Below are 18,767 nucleotides of genomic sequence, written 5' to 3'. Positions count from 1 at the left end.
AACGTAAATACCATCCCGGAACGACGGGGATGATCGGAAGTTTCAGCGCTGGCGGGATTAATAGATCCGAGTTTCGCTGAGAACTCCGGCTTCGAATCAGCGGACCATCGCTCGAGATGGCGAGACACTTCGAGGAATTTCAGTTTATTTCGGGCGAAGAAAGGGCTGTTCTAAAATGTGAGTACGAAAAAATGTGAGTTAGGACGGATTGTTAGGGTAGTTATCATTTTTACAAACGACTGAGCATAATGTACGTACAGTCTCGTTCAACAAGAACGACAAGCGTTAAAATATTCAGAGAAGCAACAATTCCTTGAAATAATAATATATCCGAAGAAGCAATACCATCTTTCTGCAGTATTGAAATTTTAATTAATTACACTTAAAGATTTTTCTCTCGAAACATGGTCGAAACGTTACCTGGCTAATTACTCGAGGACACAATTCACAAGCAACGAAGTAAGAAGTTGTAATTTCATGTATTCAGTCTGCACACAAACCACGGGACACTTTCGCGGAGTTGTTTAAAACGGAATTAACTATTCCCAAATATTCATGCATATTCACGCCATTGGGAAGTTCGTTAACGCAGCAGTTTAATCATGTCGGTATTATACCGCAAAATTTGATCTTGCAAATCCTGGCATAACGAATGTACTCTCGTAATGTGTGTGCGCGCGTCGTTGAAAGTATACTTCGAACGGAAGAAAGCTTTACAACGCTTACCAGGTAAAACCTTCATTTTGAACGTCGTTGAAATTTAAGTGCCACCGTTAAAATATTAACGTTGCAGCTAATGTTCGACCAACGAAACGAAAATCTGTCTGTCTGTAGAAATTATTATTTCGTTGGTCGTGATTTTCGATCATTTTTTACTGATTGATTCTCGATTATAGTTTTTGAGAGGTTCGCGGAGGCACGTGTGAAATATCGTAAACCAAAGCAATTTAAATTTTTGGACGTACAAACTTATAGAACAATAGGGAATTGATGAAGTAAATTCTGTAAGAAATATTCTGGACAAAATAAACGTTAAGAGACTATCAAGCATTCGTAGAATCTATATAAATTATTGTTAAAATTTTATTCCACTTAAATACTCAGTATTATACTTGATTTGACGTGAGACATTCGTAGAAATTTCTTTTCGGTTCTCGACTCTCGGTATAATGACCGGGCTATTTTCGCAAGTGATAAAAGTTCTTTCTGAAGGTGAAAATCAGATGGCTCAACAGTAACGCGATCGATCACTAACAGCTAAAAATCACACGACGCGTTATTATTTGAGTCAGTGTGGAGTCCTTTACATCACAGGTGGCTAACTGGCGGTCTTTGCTCCTACTCTGATCGCTAGCGCTATCCCCTCCACTGCATCGATCTCTCCACTGCGGCCACAATACTCGCACACTTGAACATCGCAGGAAAATAGCTGACTTGGTCACTTCCAGATCACTGAATTGAATTGCACTTGAAGATCACGTCATTCTGAATTGCTTCACATTGAACACCATCGAAAATATTTCTATAATCCCTATAATCGTATATTTATTAACGCTAATAACGCACGTTGTTTGATCAATGTTTTTAACCATTCATACCCATCTGTTAAACGCTTGTTACTTAGTATCTCCTTATAATTTTTCACTCAGCACTCAGTCTCGTACCTCATTACATTTAAAATTTTTATAATTCTATCACTTTTTGTACTAATGGGTGTTTCTTGACCACGTGAACAATGAATAAATAAATAAATAAATAAATAAATTAGATACATATGCATGCGTATAAATTGTTTTCTTTCCTGTGGCTGTCAAAGTTGAAAGAAGATAGGAAAAGTAGTTTGTACAGCCTGCTACGGGACAGAGTGAGAACTAATATTGAGAAGAGCTTGAGAGACTGAGTGAGCAGCAGCTTGTGCGGTAGGGAAGAAATTCGCCGTTTCTGCTTTACAATATAAGAAACAGATAATCCTCGGTGTAAAGATCCTTCACAATCCAATTTGATTTCCATCGCTTTCAACTTCGTGCTTCCTTCATCCTCGCTGACGCCCGAGAAGACGGGCCGATTTCCATTTCGCCGGGTAACAGGCCAGGCATCGTGAAATAATTACTATCGACCAGCGGCAGCGAGGATCGTTTCTCGCGACAGAATAAACAAAACATCGAGTAGAAAGGGTCGATTCGGCATGATAATTCGACAGAAGGAAAGTGCGCAATGAAAGCGGCATCGCTAGACAGAGATAAAGAGAGAGAGAGAGAGAGAGAGAGAGAGAGAATGTTAGTACAGACCCTGAAATAATAATTCCTGTTGACTGTTTGCTAACGATGTTACGAAGGCCAGGATTATTCCTTGAAGAGGAGAGGATGAAGTCGCAACGCGACGCTAAGCTGTGGTTGAAGCTTCGACGAAGAAACAACCGAGCAGACTACGCTATACTTTCAACTAACCGTTGAAACATGGATGAAAGAGAAGAGAAATGTACCACCATGTAAATAAGAATTCTTTCCACATGCGGATACGCTCGTTGAAATGAAACGAAAACATTATTCGGGGCGATAATGATTTTCTCCAAGTATCAATTTAATCGAATATCGAGACTTTTGGATAGTCGCTGTCAGATTAGTGTCGTCGAACGAGAAGATTATTCGTAGCTTGGAAATTGAATGAAAGTGATGGGAAAGAGTAGTATTTTTTGGCAAGACAAAATGAATATATAAAATCGATATTGGACAGGGATAGGATTCCCTTAGTTATTTGAAGAGAAATATTTTTGTCAGAATAAGGATGGATATAGCAAGACTGATATTGATAAAGGGTGATGAATAATTAAAATTCATTTGGTCATTCTATTAAAAGTATTTTAATAGACACGTATTTTAATGGAATATTGATATATGGAATATTGGATATTGAAGTTGGGTTACAAAAATGGGAATGTATATTGAAATTGGCACATAAAGATGAAAGTGTCTTCAATTCATTCAATTAATAATCTTTAAATTATGTCTAACAATTCCAGAATTGCAAGTCACTAATGAAAAATTCAAAGAAACAGAAATACGTGCATATAGTATGTGCATAAAGTATCAGAATTTAAGGTTAGCAACGTCAATATCAATTGATTCGGTTTCTGCAGTTTCTTTACCATTCTTTCTGTCAAGTGATTCCTGTTTCAGTAATATCAACGTTATTTTACGCCGAGTCTGTCGAAGTATCGACATCTTTTTTCCCTGACGCTACTTTATAGAAACTTTCAGTGCCGACAGTGGAGTTTAAAGGTACGAAAAGGATCAACCGCGTTCTAAAATTCTCTTTGATGTCTATGCAAATTGAAGTTCGTTTACAGTTCTGAACGCAAACGTTTGAACCTATCTGACCTTCTTCCGCTATTTCCCTTTTGTGTATAATACACCGTATCCGGAAAACTTTGTTAAATAATTGCACAACACGGAAATCAAATTTTTATAAAGCCACCAAATCGATTTGAAACATTTACTTTGCCAAAATGTTAATAAATTCCTTGACCTGTTATTTGTATTTGTTGTACGATATTTTAAAAATCGAAATTACAGAATTTCGCGATTTAATCTTATCTCGCGATAATGAAACAATAAATAGTGTACACGCGATATAAAAATCGAATCGTATTGAATATATAATATTTAATTCAAATACCAAAACTTGTTCGCAATTAAAAAAAAAAAAAAAAAAGAAAAACATGGAAAACAAGAAATAGTATCTCTCCTTCTGACAGCTAGAATAATAAACAAATAATAACTAATGTATATGTAATGCAAAAATTGTAAACGCATAAATATAAATAAATGTAATTACAATGCATAAATAATGTATATGTAATGCAAAAATTACATTAATACATTTAATATGAACATCAAACGCAAAACTATCTCGCAATTTAAGAAGAAAAAAAGACGTAACAAAGAATTTCGCGAGTATCTGGAACAAATGAATAGAGGAAATTTGTACGAAACGAAAATCAATGAAAATTACATCGTTCCATCGAAGATGAGCTTAATGAGGTTAATCAAAAAGGTGTTGCAAAGGTGAATAAATAAAATCGTGCGTTCGTGAATCGAGTCATCAGTCAAGCCAACTTCGTTTCTTCCGCGTTTCACGAGTTGCTCGTTGGTGAAATTGAACGCGTCGGAATTAGACGCCGACATTTCCGTGCGTATACGCATTTCGAAATTCGATTGGACGGCGCCGCGTGCGCGCGTTGTTAAATTTAAATACGTTTATATCGTCGAAATCGCTCGGAACGAAATGGTACCGGATTTAATCTTCATATTTCCCACCCGCTTTCAATTACGCGCTTCTCTGTCGAAAAACGGCAAAACACGAATTGTGTGTTCGACGAATGACGAGAGAAACGTCACTTATCTCGCGACGATATTGAAATTTTTTTTAATGCAAATTTTCCTTAGATATATTTCTTAGAATACGTTGACATAAAACCTACCTTTTCTATCGCAAGAAAAATTTCGAAAAATCGCTCTTTGGTGAGAAAAAGTTACACGTTGAGGAGTTGATTTTATCTCTACTTAAAAGAGTAAGGACTTAAAAAGAGTAAGGACTATATCTAGATGGGGAGTAACTGAATTTAGAGGACTAAATATAATTAACCAAATTCTGGTTCTTCAAATTATCCTACATACTGCGCATTTTATTCTCCGTGAACTCCGAAGAGAACGCTGACAGTAAAAAAAGTTGAACGATTAACAGAAAAATTAGGACGCTTCGAGCTGCGTTATCGGACGATTTCTCTCGGTTGCGAGGGGAAAGAATTTGTTGAAAGGTAGGTTAACGTCGGTCACGTTTCTCCACGGGGAGGCAGAAACAGGCACGCGCAGGTAAAATGGACAAAAGTCTTCCCACGTGTATCCGTGGATTCTTATTTTGTGAAACTCTCGGCAATAGTTTCGAGCGGGGAACGATACCGGAACACGGTGGAAACAAAGTTAAGAATCGCGTGCTACAAGATTGGCCAAGTTTTATTCGAAACCGGCAGCCTATACGCGTCGCCTCTGTTCCCATTGCCTTAAAAACATCCGCAGAAACACGTAGTTTCGTGATATCTCGAGAAACAGAGGGATCACTGCGACGTGCTAGCGAAAATCAAGGCTGTTCACGAAGGAATTCGATCATTTAATTTCGTCCTTACTGTGTAACTTTAAATAATATTTTAAAAACAAGTGTAGAACTGTAGAATTTGATAATCATCGAGAAATATGAAGCACAAGCTACAAACAGTGATTGTAGGTACCAAGAAAATTTATATCTTTAGAAATGAATAAATAAATTTTACTTTGGCAAAGAACAAATTTTATACATAGAACGTAAATATCAGGGAAAATGTTTAGGTAAAATTTCGACAAGTGCATTGTATCATTAAAAATATTATTCGCGAAACTCCCAGAAAGAAATGCACAATACAATGTTGTATACAATAAAAAATAAAGTTTGTGATTGTATATCGTTTGTAAATTCATTCACTCCCTTATCTAGTTCCAATCAGTCAAAAATAGAAATATAAATAGAATACGTTAATTCTGCCTCACGTTCCTCATATTCGTTTCCCAAACGTTGAAACAAACAATACATAATGGTAAGATATAGTAGAAATAGTAAAATACGGGTATATTGAAACGAAATATTTACTATAAAATAGTAATAGTAAAATAGTAATATAAAATATTTTAATATAAAATAGCAATATAATATAAAATAGTAAAAATAGTAAAATACAAGTATATTACTTAGTATATTACTTAATATAAATATTTAGTTGATAAATATTTCTAAATATTGAAATATTTAAAATACTATCCACCAAACTGAAATGAACTAAAATACACTACCTACCAAATAATAAAATTTTCATTTCGAGCCAAGGTAAACCCAAATATCCCTCTTATTTAAAATTCCTAATCGATGACCAAATACAACGAACAAATTGACGAAAAAAAATCGACTGCTCGAGATCGACAATGACCTAATATTTGTAACAGCCATGATAACGAAAGAGAATTATTTTATATGCCCGAGAATGTTTGACGCTTTTATCACCGGCGGCGTGCTTCAGCCGCGGTTTAAGACCCGTCTGTGCCTTGAGTTACGTTTACACAGTCGGCACGACGGGTTTTATCGCCGACCTTACCACCAAGCTCCACCAAACGATGACACTCTTTATTACCTTGCCGTGTTACGAGGTCGAGTCGACGCAACACGGCCGACAGGCAGAAGAAGGCTGTCCTCAAAGAGAAACGTCTGACCGAAGCGTGACCTACGCTACTGGCGCGAGCCAGTGGACTGCCACTGGCACAAGTCCGACACGAATAAATCAATTCGTGGGAGGCCTCCCGCGGTTTGACACCGCGAAACGGCCACACGTTCGAGCAAGGAAGTTTCCCGCGATATTTTCTCCGGCTGATTTATGCTGGACCGTCTCGCGTCCGAGTTTTTATCAGCTGTATTTTCCGCTCGACGAAAAATTGACCGCGAATATGCGAGTATCTCGGAATATTCCTCGGCGACAATGTTGTTTCGCGTAATCTCTTTCTGTGTGTGTGTGTGTGTGTGAAAAAGATACGCGAAACGTTGAGAATTTTAACTTTTTTTTCTCTCTCATGGAACGTGATTTAGGAAATTTGAGAAGAAGTAAGAATCTCTCGAATGAGAGTCGTTCGTTTTAGACTGATCGCGCGACCGATTAACTTTGTTGAATTTTGTTTTTAGAGAAATATTATAATCTTCATATTCAGAGCTGTCAAATTTCAAAAAGAATAAAATTGTTATTCTCAATCTAAAAGGATTAGCAGAGAAAAGAAGACGCATAAGAAGCATAAAGAAGTATGCCAGGTTTGAATTTTTGATCATATAATTAATTTGAAAGAGTTAAGAAGAATTAAATTAGAAAGACTAAAACGAGTTTAATTCAATTTCAATAAATTAACTTTTATATATCTTATGTATCCATTTTGGATATGCTTTATATATTAATGAATTCTTTATTAACTTATTTTATCAGCAAAAGAGAACTTTCTACGTTAACCAAATAAAGTCATTATGCCGCAGAGAAATTTTGTATTCTACCATCGATTTCTATAGATGGATTATCCCATCTGGCACATTCAAACCGCAGCTCTGTTAAATGGACTTCTTAGTAAATCCACTAGTTGGCTCAGAAACAAACGCAGTCCTCCGTTTCCTTTCGTACCCTGCCATATCCACCCTTATATCCTGTCTGTCGTCCATTCTTTTACAGTTTTTACACGCTGCAAAGAGTCTCTTTTTCCCCAGGCTATTTCCTAAACCAGAATAATTCTCCGTGTCGCGATAACAGGCACGTTTAATTGTCCTTTTGACAGATTTAAAATTTACTTAATTTACAGGAAATTTACTTAATCATCCTCGTTTCGTCATTTGTAATTTTTCGTTCGTTTCTGCAACGGGTAATATAATTAAGCGATGCGAAACTTTTTACGGTCAATTAAAATTCGGATGAAAATTAGGAATTTGTCAAACAGTCGAACGACTGAAATTTTATATTCTAGCGCGTGAGAATACTGCGAGCTACCAATTTAAAAATGAACGGTGTTTCTATGAGTTTCTATGAGTTCGAAGGAAATTGAATTGCAAACATTTTGAACATTATTATCAGCATGTTTTAAAGTTTATTAGAGACAGCCTACGTTTCGTTTAATATATAATTCTTCATAGTATTTATATAATTTCACGCAATTACCATATACTTAACATGCGAGAATAAGAACCTGGAAACACATCACCACTTCCGTCGCTGTTAAATCTCAATTCATTTCACTTCGCTTCATTTGGAATATTTATTCTTCTTTATAAATTCACGCTCTTCTAAATCAAAGTTTCACTTTGAATATTTCACACATTTTCTATACTGTCTTGCGCGTTTTCTATATTAACTTTCATGCAACCTTTTCAGTTTTCCATAAACGTGAAAACATCTAGTGATAATTAAAGAGCGTAAGATACATACGTTGTAAACGATGTTCCGTGCAGTTCGACATCACGTTCGCTGCATACGCTCTGCCGTGTATTTCATTGTTCGGTTTGATACGGAGTCTAATTGGCGTAAATGGAGAGGCAGACGCGGAGCTCGACTGATTCAGAGTGAATGAACAAGTTAATAACAATAAACAATTTTTTCTCCAACCGGCAGCGACACAGTGAAAATTGCGCGCGGCAATTGTATTACTTTTTAATGACATGGCCGGCCATGAAGTTACGGACACGGACGCACTTTTGTCTGGAAATATCGGAGTGATAAAATTCCACGTGTTCCGTTCCCCTGTAAATTAGAGTACTTTAACGTTCATTGACTTGAAAATCAACCGATATTGCCAGCCACGTGGATAGAGAGCTCTGTAAAATTTACTCTTTAATTGAGACGTGCCGTTTATTTACTGTCAGGACAATTCCATTGAATCCCAATATATTAATCTGCATGATCAATTTGATGTTTAATCATAACCTGCATTGTACATTAATATCCATGATAGTCGATTGTATATCTCTTTGTAACTGCTGTATATTCGTGAAAGAAATTCATATGAAAAAATGAGATAACCATCACTTCCGACTGTTGTATTTTAAATCTCTCTTGTGGTGCCATCGTCGTGCAGTGCTCGCGAAGGTGTTCGAACATTTACACGAAAGAATTTACACGACACGTTGTACGGAGCATTTTGAAATTTCACGGACAATGTGATGAGACACTCGGATGAATTGTAACAATGTGAAATTTGAAAATGTGTACTGTAATTGCAAGATTATTTATTGCAAACTGATTATTTAGCTAACTGGCACAATGGATTCTATTGACGATTTAATGGAAGTATTTTTTGTTGTAATTCTTACGTACATTTCTCGATTTGTTTAAACCATACAGTTTTAAAATGTTCTACACGATACGCAAAATATACTGATAAATATCCTTGATACAACAAGTATTAACATTTATCATACAGTTCATACTAAACATTTGTGACTGTTTCAATATTTGTAACACATTATAATTTCTATATACATTTATTGATTTCTTTCAAATTTAATCAATACAATTACGATAACCGAATTTCATCGCGATATTAACGAAATTTCAAAATATATATACATAAATATTTATAAATATAAATATAAATATAAATATATATATAATGTATTTATTAAAAAAGCACAAGTAGTCGAACATTTTCATGATCATCAACAAGTGTTAAAAATAGTTCTACTGAATATTAAAGCTAGAATATTACGTTATAATTCCTACAATATACATTTTTCAACTTATTTCATTGTAATCCCGTTAATCGATACAATTTCAAGACGTTTCGTACAACAACACGCACGACGCGTGTCGTAAAAAATAGATTCCCACATAAATAAATCTAAACTTATATATTATCACTATCTAAATACATATCGTTACTATCTAAACTTGTAATTATATATCAGAATAAATCTAAACTTTCTATTTTTCCACGAGGTAAGAGGAAAAAAAAAAAAAAGAAGAAGAAGAAGAAGGAGAAAAAGAAAAAAAAAAGGAAAACATAACGCCTGGGTCCCCATAAACGTGAGTTTGGAGAGCACGTTTGCGCGTTCGCTGTAATTCGTTCGCCGACAAATTGAACAAGCGCCAACGCTGAAGATCGTAGGAAAGCGGCTTCCCCCCACCGGAGGACCGACAAAGCGATCTCTGTTAATTGAAATGCAGTTTGTGCGCAATCAACACTTCATCTCTTGAATTCCATTTCCCATTGTGATTCCCGCCCACCCTCTGCCAGCCGCCCCCTCTTCCAACCCCACGACTGTTTGAGCTACAACACACCGCCGTGACACTGTCTGCGTGAAGCGTGCAACCGTTAGTATAGATCCGTGGTGTCCGCGTTAAGATTAATTAAAATCTTGCTTCGGGATTTGAGTACGTGACTATGATTTCCCACATAAAACCGGACCTGTCTACCCGTATTTTCCGAGAGGAATTCGTGCCTCTCTACCAGTTCTACGGACTACAACTCCTCGATTCTCTGTCGATTCTGTGGACCGGCCCAATGAGGATCGTTTGCCTATGAGAATTGCTCGTTCTGTCTGGTTAAGACAGGGAACTGCGATTCTGGACAGTCTAGGAGACACTGTGTTTTCAATAGACTGAGTGATATTGTAGTATCGCGATATTTTTTGGTGAAATTGTGACAGTATTGTGAGATGGTACACGTTACGATTTTATCGTTAGGGGAGTTTCTAGAAACTTAGCTTGCGAATTCGCGATAGTATTATTTTGTTATTGGATTATTTAGGAATTCGGATAACAGAAGTGGTAGTTTCTTAAGAGGCTTAACTTTGAAATAGGAAATTATTAATTGTTCGATCGATGATAGATTTACTCTAATCTCCTTTATCTGTGTTAACGGTATAATTTTGTTGCATAATTCTGATATTCCCAATGTGTTCCTTTTAAAGTTAATTTTTGTATAATTTTGCATCTTAAAGTTGATGGTTCAATACTCTATTTCCAAGGAAAGTGTCTTCGAAATTTCATTGATCATAAGTACATTTACCGTAGCTCGAAATTCTACTCAAGTTGCATTTCTATTTAAAGTCTTACTAAAGAAGATACAAAGTTTTGTGTCATTATAATTTTCGTTAGTGTTGGTAACTTTTACTATAAATTTATCATAAATTCTTTGATTAATATATTTTATTAATATTATAATATTTTATTACTATATATTATAATAGTCAATATTATAATATTTTATACTATAATATTTTATTAATATAATATGTCAAAAGAGACAGCTAGGTTTAAGCTTTAATTCTCTATATATTCCATTCCAAATTGAATAATTAAAACATGAATCACAGAATTTAAAAATAGTGAACAGCGGAATGAATTGAATAAAAAATCACTGACTCGTAAAAGAGGAACGAACGACAGAAATTTGCTTGCTTAAATCTGTAAAAAGATCTCACATTCAGCTACTAAATAATTCATCCACGAACAAACGTTCCAACAGCAGAATTTCAAATCATAACCAGAGAAATGAATGAGAAAGTATTTTCGCCCGAAAAAATTAGAAAAAAGAAAAAAAAAAAAAAAGAAACGACGACGTAGAAATTCACATTGAACTTTATGTCGTTTTCCAGAAATAGAGAAGTTTATTTATTTGTTAGTCAACAGGTAAGTTAAAGATGAACGTCTATTCGCGGATTCGATTAGAGCCGCTCAGCTAACTTCAATTTGCATAGACGTCTAACAGAATTTTAAAACACGGTCGATCTTCTCGCCAATTTCTAAATTAGGCTCCGCCGACTAGAAATTCCCAACGGGCAACGAACAGTCTCCTCCAGTCGGAAGGGAATTAATTATTTCCGCTTGATTAAACGGAAATAAATTGCGAGGCTAGCATTCGAGAAATTAGCATTCGATACTGATACAACGACGAGTACGAAACGAATCGAAACGACGCCGTTTCTGTTCGGGGGACCGTATGAAACTATGTCGAATTGATTTTCCCAAACTTTGCATATTTATGACCCTCCCTGTATATGGGTTATCGATTTCCTCTGTTAATTCTTTTACCGGACTTTTAGCTGTGCCGTGACGAAAGTACCGATGGTCGTAACTTTAATTAAAGCAGCGAGGAATTCTTCTCCCGGATGAAAAACTTTGAACCGCGTGCAATTTTTTTCGAAAACGTCGTGCAGTTAATTAAAACAATTCTCATACGATTTAATGCGAAGATGAATCGGTTTCGTTGTCTCAGATTTACGAGGATTGTCAAATTCGTAAAATTTTTCGAACAGAACTGCAAAAAGAGAAGTGGCAAAAATAACATGTAACGTTGAAATTTTGTGATAAAGTATCAGCTTCACGTTCGGATTTTTCGAGATGAGAGAAATTATTCCTTTCGATTTATCTGTATTTTAATCTGTGAAAATTAACACTAGAACTACCGACGACTAAAGTGTAATATTTGTAGCAAAGAAATTAACGTGCAAGGTACAAAAAGAGATTAATAATATAATAAAGAACACAAGCTTCTATTAGCTAATATACTTTATTAAAAATCAATCGAGTTTCTAATAATACACTGTTGTATAAATGTATGAAATTTCCATTGGAAAATTATAAATTGGCCAGTTCTGGTGGTAAACGATCACTAAATTATAAATGCGATTTACGATCATAGAATAATAATAACAGAAGTCATAATTTAATTATATATGTGTCACAATGATAAAAGAATTAGAATGTTGAAACATCTCGTTAATTATTGCAACATTTCGACTGCCGTTAGACTAGCAACTACAAATTACAAATGAGATTTACGATCAGAGATAATCATAAAATTATACAAGCGCCATCATAATTAGAATTAACTCTGACTGCTGTTAGACAAGTACATAAGTGGACAAGTGTAAGTAGGCACGTTCGTTTTCAAGAAATTATATCTCTTATATCTCTTTCGAACAAGCTCGTGTCTCTCGACTAAAAAATTTTTAGCAAAAACAGAAAACCAAAAACAAAAAAACAAAAACAAAAAAAAGAGAGAGAGAGGAAGAAGACTCGAGAAATCATAGAGAGCAAAATGAAATTCATTTTCACTGACCAGATAGAAGTCTCCACGAAAGTTAAATTCTAATAGTAAAATCGCGAATTGATGGCGAACGGCGTGGTTCTCTCAAACCAGCGCGGTATATAAACTTTTTTGCAATGGAAAGTTGCGGCATAAAGCATCAACGGCCCGCAGGCAGCGGCTCCTTTAACCTACGCTCGCGCTTATTTATGCCCGCAGCTAAATCACTCGGCCCCCATTACATCGTAGCCGACGTACATAGTCGGGCCACGAAGCGAAGCGGCGGCGCCATCGCTCGAAAATTTCGAATTTTCAAAATTTTATTACCCCACTCGGGATGGGTATGTCCCGGCCCTTTGGCGATCGATCGCATCGGAATTTCGTATCGTTCGTGTTTTTTAACAGCCGGCCCTTTGTCTTCGTAGCTACACGTGCTCCTCACGAGAGCACGAGATTCCTTCGTCCGCTGCTTCGAATATTTTCCCGCCGAACGTTTTTCGCTTACGTGCACGATCCCGTTCTTTCTTCGCGTTGTGAGCGTACGTTTCAGTTTTGCCAGAGTCTCTCGGAGAAATTAAATTAAAACTGCCGCGACTCTTGTGTTTGGAGAATCGAGGAAATGTTGCTTCGAATATTGCGAAGATTATTTGATAGTGAGTAACTTTAATTTCGTAATTTTTTTTAATTTCTCTCCTCGTTGTGTATGCACGTATTCTTTTGAAGATTTTCAGAGAATTTGTTTTTAGTCTTCTCGAGATTGTGACTTGATGCGAAAAATTGGATATTCTTAGAATTCTTCGAAAATTATTTAATGTCGCTCAGACATCTTTCAAGAAAAAAAAAAATTATGTACAAACAAACAGTGTTTAGTAGTTTGCGTGATAACGAAAGTGTATGTCACATGATTAACATACGAAATAACATTTGATTAAAAGTTGTGAGTTTTCGTCCGTTCTCTTCGAAATTTTATATTTTTCGTTCCACGATTAGTTTAAAAGGCTGTTTCATAACTCAAAGAACTAAAGTAATACTTTGACCCGCGCAAATCTTGCGGAGGGTCGTCGAAGTTTTAAATTGCAATTTCACTTCTATCCGTTCGAAGTATACTTTGCAATTAAATCCCTATAATTCCTTCGAAGTTGCTAAATTTCCACGATTTCTTTGTAAATACTTAATCTACTTGGTACGGTCTCATCTTCCGTCGTTAGACGAACAACGAACGAAAGAATTATGAAAAATTAATGAACTGCCAACGACCGGAGCGCTTCTGTGGGTATTCAAAAATTCCTCAAGTATTTTGAACTTGGTCGCCGTCGAGTATCTTTACAGCGAACGAGACCCTCGAGGTATCCTCACGAATAAAAATCTAAACGATTCGAGAACGTGTTAGTACATTTACACTTTCCTAGTTTCTTTGAGACTGTGAAGAAAAGATAATTACCTTATATATACATGTATAATTATCTGATATTTCGCTCGTGTGAATTTTAACCGACATTTATCGGCATTAATTTCAAAACTTTGCAATTTTCGAAAGTTGCACCACACATACTCAGAGGAATGAATGAAAGAAAGACATGATAAATCTATTTTCTGATTCCAAAATCCTCTTATATACTGTATTTTCTTATTTTATTTATTTTATTTTATTTTACTTATTTTATTTTATTTTATTTTATTTTATTTTATTTTATTTTATTTTATTTTATTTTATTTTACTTTTATTCTTTCACGAATATCACTTGTCAATTGGGAGCTAGATAGACGTGCCTAATAATAAGAGATGAGGCAAGACGCTGACAAGATAATCTATTCGCTTTAATTCCATTATCAAGCAGATTTTAAACGAAAGCGTTTGATTCCGAGGATTCGTCGCGGCCGAATACTAATCGATTATTAAACCGGGAACTGTGCAGATCTACATTCAGATTCAACGCTGTCACCCAAATCGTCCGACATCCAAGATACAGCTCCAATTACTTTCAATGCATAACTTGTAGCTTTCAGTCGCGTCAGATTTGCAAAATTTACTGATAAATGTAAATTGAACTTGAAATTCTGATCAACGATTCTCTACGATTATGGATTTTAGACGTTTCTTTAATTGCGAATCTAATAATCGAGATAAATAAGAATTGAAAAGAAAAATGACCAAAGTGTGGATTTTCATTTGCGTAATTATTCTAACAAATCTATGCGTGAATAATACTGTTTCTCAACAGTAAACACTTTTATTAATTACGTACCAGTTGTGTATATATATATATATATATATATATATATATAGAGAGAGAGAGAGAGTAGTAGTTAATTAAACCGTGTTTATTTGTATATTTGTATATGTGTGTAATAATTTTATGCCCTAATATAACCACAGTCACGTGTCGTAGAATACTGAGGTATGATTAAATTGATGTTTAACTCTGCAGACAAATACATTTTATTGTCTTTCGTGTTGAAATTTCGACGGTTTCAAGCTATCGAAAAGTTAGAGAATTTCAGAATATTTATCAACATCTCGTTCGTTAAACCGAATATTTAAAAATGAAAACTTTTTAAATGAAATTTACAATTTCAATTTTATCAAGAATACACGTCGTCGGTAAAACCATCAAATATTTTTAAAATATTTAATCTGTCAGTTACAAAGATAACGCAACGAGCCGATATTATTATTAATTAGGCACTTCGTCAAATGTAAATCACGTATTCACATTCAATTGGGCTATTAGTGCATATTTTATGTGTATTAGTGTGTATTTTATTTTTCGATAATTCCGAATATTTTAATAATTCGAATTTATTTAAGTTATCCCGTTACACTGTCATTAATTTATTAATACATTAATATATATTAACGATATCCGCGACAAATCGGCCAAAGCATTCAAATACTTATAAACAATAATACGTACGTACGTATGTACGTATGTGTCGCGTAGCAGTGTTAAATATTTGTTGTTAAATATTTGTTAAGCTTTCGAATATAATATTATTTAACATTCAAACATTGTCGGGCGCACTGGAATTGAGAAATTATATTTAACCATAATTTTGATCGTGAAGAGCGTTATATTTTCCATTTGATAGAATTAATTGTACGAAAAGTTCGACGACGCCATGATGAAACGGAATATTGGAAATTCACTGGAAAAACAAATTAAAAGCGTCGGGGAAATTTCTGAAAGAGGATTTTTGCTTGCTAAAATGATTCTAAGAACATTACGGGAAGATGGCTGTTTGTTTGTAACGAAACCACGTTTCGTAAAGTCCTTTAATTAACTTCGGAATAATTACAGCGTACTAAAAGGGAATCGCTATATTTTAAGCTGAAAATTAAAGGTCTAAAAATAATAGGATGAAAATTACCAAGCCTCGTTAATACGAATCTCGTTAACCGTTGAATTTTGAGAACATGCACTCGCTGAATACGCGACATTTTTATTTCGAGCGGACGGACGAGTTTGCAATCTCTTTTCTGTTCTTCTTCAAATTTAGTTGATTAAATCGCGGGAAATAACAATAGTCGTCGTACGTTACAATTAGCGATCTTAAACTTAAGAAAGTATTGCCGTAATCCAGGTTAATTTCGGCTAATGAATACAATTTACATCTTGCGATGAACTTTCCGCTTGCTCCTTTCAGGTATTACGCGGGCTGTAAATGTTTTAATCACATCTCCGCGGCAATGAATCTTTCTCTTCCTTGATTACTGTCACCAGCCACAAAAGAGTGAATTTATAATTTCAACGGTGCAACGTTACACCAGTGCGAAAACTTCTCCAGGCGCTAAACTTTCTTCTGGATCTAGGTTCTCGAGACATTTCTTTGGCGTAACATAAATTAGGCGGTGATAAAAAAAAAAAAAAAAAAAAAAAGAAAGCCGGCGGCGTTGAATAGCTGGAAGTGTGCATGATAATTTTATTTGAACGAGAAATTGAAATTCGTCTGTGTGATATTGAGATCTCGGGCTTTCATTAACACTGCAAATTCTTGGCAGCTTTTGAATAGAATCTTCTAAATCATTGAATGCTGATGTAAAGTGAAAACGAAGATTATTTCTTAAAGTAAAATGCAAACTTAATATTAGGAATTCCATTAAGAGGAACGGAAAATATATAATTTCTTTTCTTTTGCATTCAATAGCGATTTATGTCACGAAACGCGAGAAATAATAAAATTAAATGAAATGTATGTCGTGTAATACAAATCATAAGCTACAACCACTGTTAATACTAAATTAATACTAAAATTACTTAGTTAATACTAAGTTAATACTAAAATTAATACCAAAAAAAAAAATTATCTTCTTTTCATCGCTATTTGCTGTCTGAGTATAACTAGATCATTTCACTTAACGCTGAACCGCTGAACTTAACAGGAAAACATTTATGTTGCAAAACACGAGAAATAATAAAATTAAATGAAATGTTCACCGCAATATTATAGACTACGACCGATCACTATCAATACCAAAAACGTTTGCCTCCTTTTCATCGCTACTTACTGTCTGGCTATGACTGGATCATTTCACTTAACGCCGAACCAAACCATTTTCTGCACAAAATTCGCAATCCTCTATCTACTCATCAATACAATCCTCTATCTACTCTTCGTACAGTCGAAATTTACTTTAAATTATACAAAAGTCGACTCGAAACGATCACAAGTAATTGAATAATTGAGATACTGAAAACATCGTATATTCGGAACCTACTTTCTTAAAGAATTTATAAATCGAATCACCTTCAATCTATGCATAGTGTCTCTTTTTTTCTTCAACAATTTTCTCAACAATCTTTCGAGCTAGCAGCTTCGAAAATTCCTGTATTTATCCTCTGTCCAACGAAAATTAAATCTAAAACATCGCCTACACCGGGACTAGTGTTATCGACAGAGGAAATTCGTCAGTTTTTCTTGCGACGACGCAGGCTTTTTGATGTCACGGGTCAAGAGACGGCGGCAGCCCGTGACAGGAAATGCCCGGTAGCTCGTCTCTCTCAACGGGATAATACATGCAAATATAATCCGGCGGGCTTTCACGGTGCATTTAATGTTTCACGAGCGTGTGGAATGGATATTGCACGGTCGTGCGATACCTGTGTACGCTTGTACGCAAAATTTTCAGGGCATACCGTATATGCCCTACCTGACTTGTACGTGCAACCGGTTCCATTCGCGGGCCGTCGTTACCTTTGGCTTTACAGGATTTGAGATTACGACTGGTCGGACGATTTATCATTTCGGGGGAGAAATATCAGCTGTCATCATACGTCAGTTTTTTTTGGCAGTTTCTTTCTTTTCTTTTTCTTTTCTTTGTTTGGGAATTTCAAGTTTGAGTTATTTATTTATCGTTCCAGTTCTCAGATAATTATGTAATTATAAAGATATGTATAATGACTTGATTCAAGCTTCTTTTTTTTTTTTTTTTTTACTTTTGTCAAACATAGATTAAATAAAGGCAATTCTTAGAATTTTTAAAATGATTTCGTGGTATCTGTTTCAATAAGAACAATTCGTTTTTGTTAAACTTTATTAAAAATCTGAGTACGTTCTGATGAGGCTGATCAATTTTCTGAATCACTTCGTAACTGCAAATTGTAATTAGAAAATGACAAAATATATGAAAATATACAACTGCAGAATAACTATCAAAGATTAATTTCTGTTTAAATTTAATTTATATGTAATGTGATTCTTTTAATTTCGGTTCAGAGGGATACTTGCGAGCCACCCGATACAAAACAATGCACGGCAGCCGCAATACACAACATAATTCACCGAAATTACACTATTTACTCGAATAAGTATCGAACTAACAAACTTTATTTAAATTTTTATCTCCGTTGGCCCTGTTCCAGTAAGTCTCGAACGATTTGAAACGACAGAGAATTCGTGGAACATAAACGAAATGAGATACGAGATTTGCTTCTGAAACAATATTTCCACATTTTACGAGACAACATTCGTGCCTATCTACCACTGTCCGCCACATGAAAAGATACGTGAGAATTTCAATCTCGCGCGCGTTATTCCGCGGAACGACATCATTTCATAATAAACAATTTACAACCAAACGTTGACGTTGAATTGACTTAACGGCGCTTGTCGTCATTATAAAAATAAGAACACGCC

The 18,767-nt window shown here is 35.1% G+C and overlaps 1 protein-coding gene across 1 annotated transcript in view; it reads right to left on the bottom strand.

Annotated features, from left to right (window-relative positions):
* LOC122529012 overlaps nt 1-18,767 on the bottom strand; it is a 130,144-nt gene that overhangs the window by 48,955 nt on the left and 62,422 nt on the right. The gene's annotated exons all lie outside the window — the stretch shown is intronic.

The sequence above is a fragment of the Frieseomelitta varia genome, unplaced genomic scaffold, assembly GCF_011392965.1.
Source record: "Frieseomelitta varia isolate USP_RPSP 00005682 unplaced genomic scaffold, Fvar_1.2 scaffold_275, whole genome shotgun sequence".
In the NCBI taxonomy this organism is placed as follows: domain Eukaryota; kingdom Metazoa; phylum Arthropoda; class Insecta; order Hymenoptera; family Apidae; genus Frieseomelitta; species Frieseomelitta varia.
Note: the sequence above shows the minus strand (reverse complement) of the source record. Positions and strands in the feature narration are given on the sequence as shown.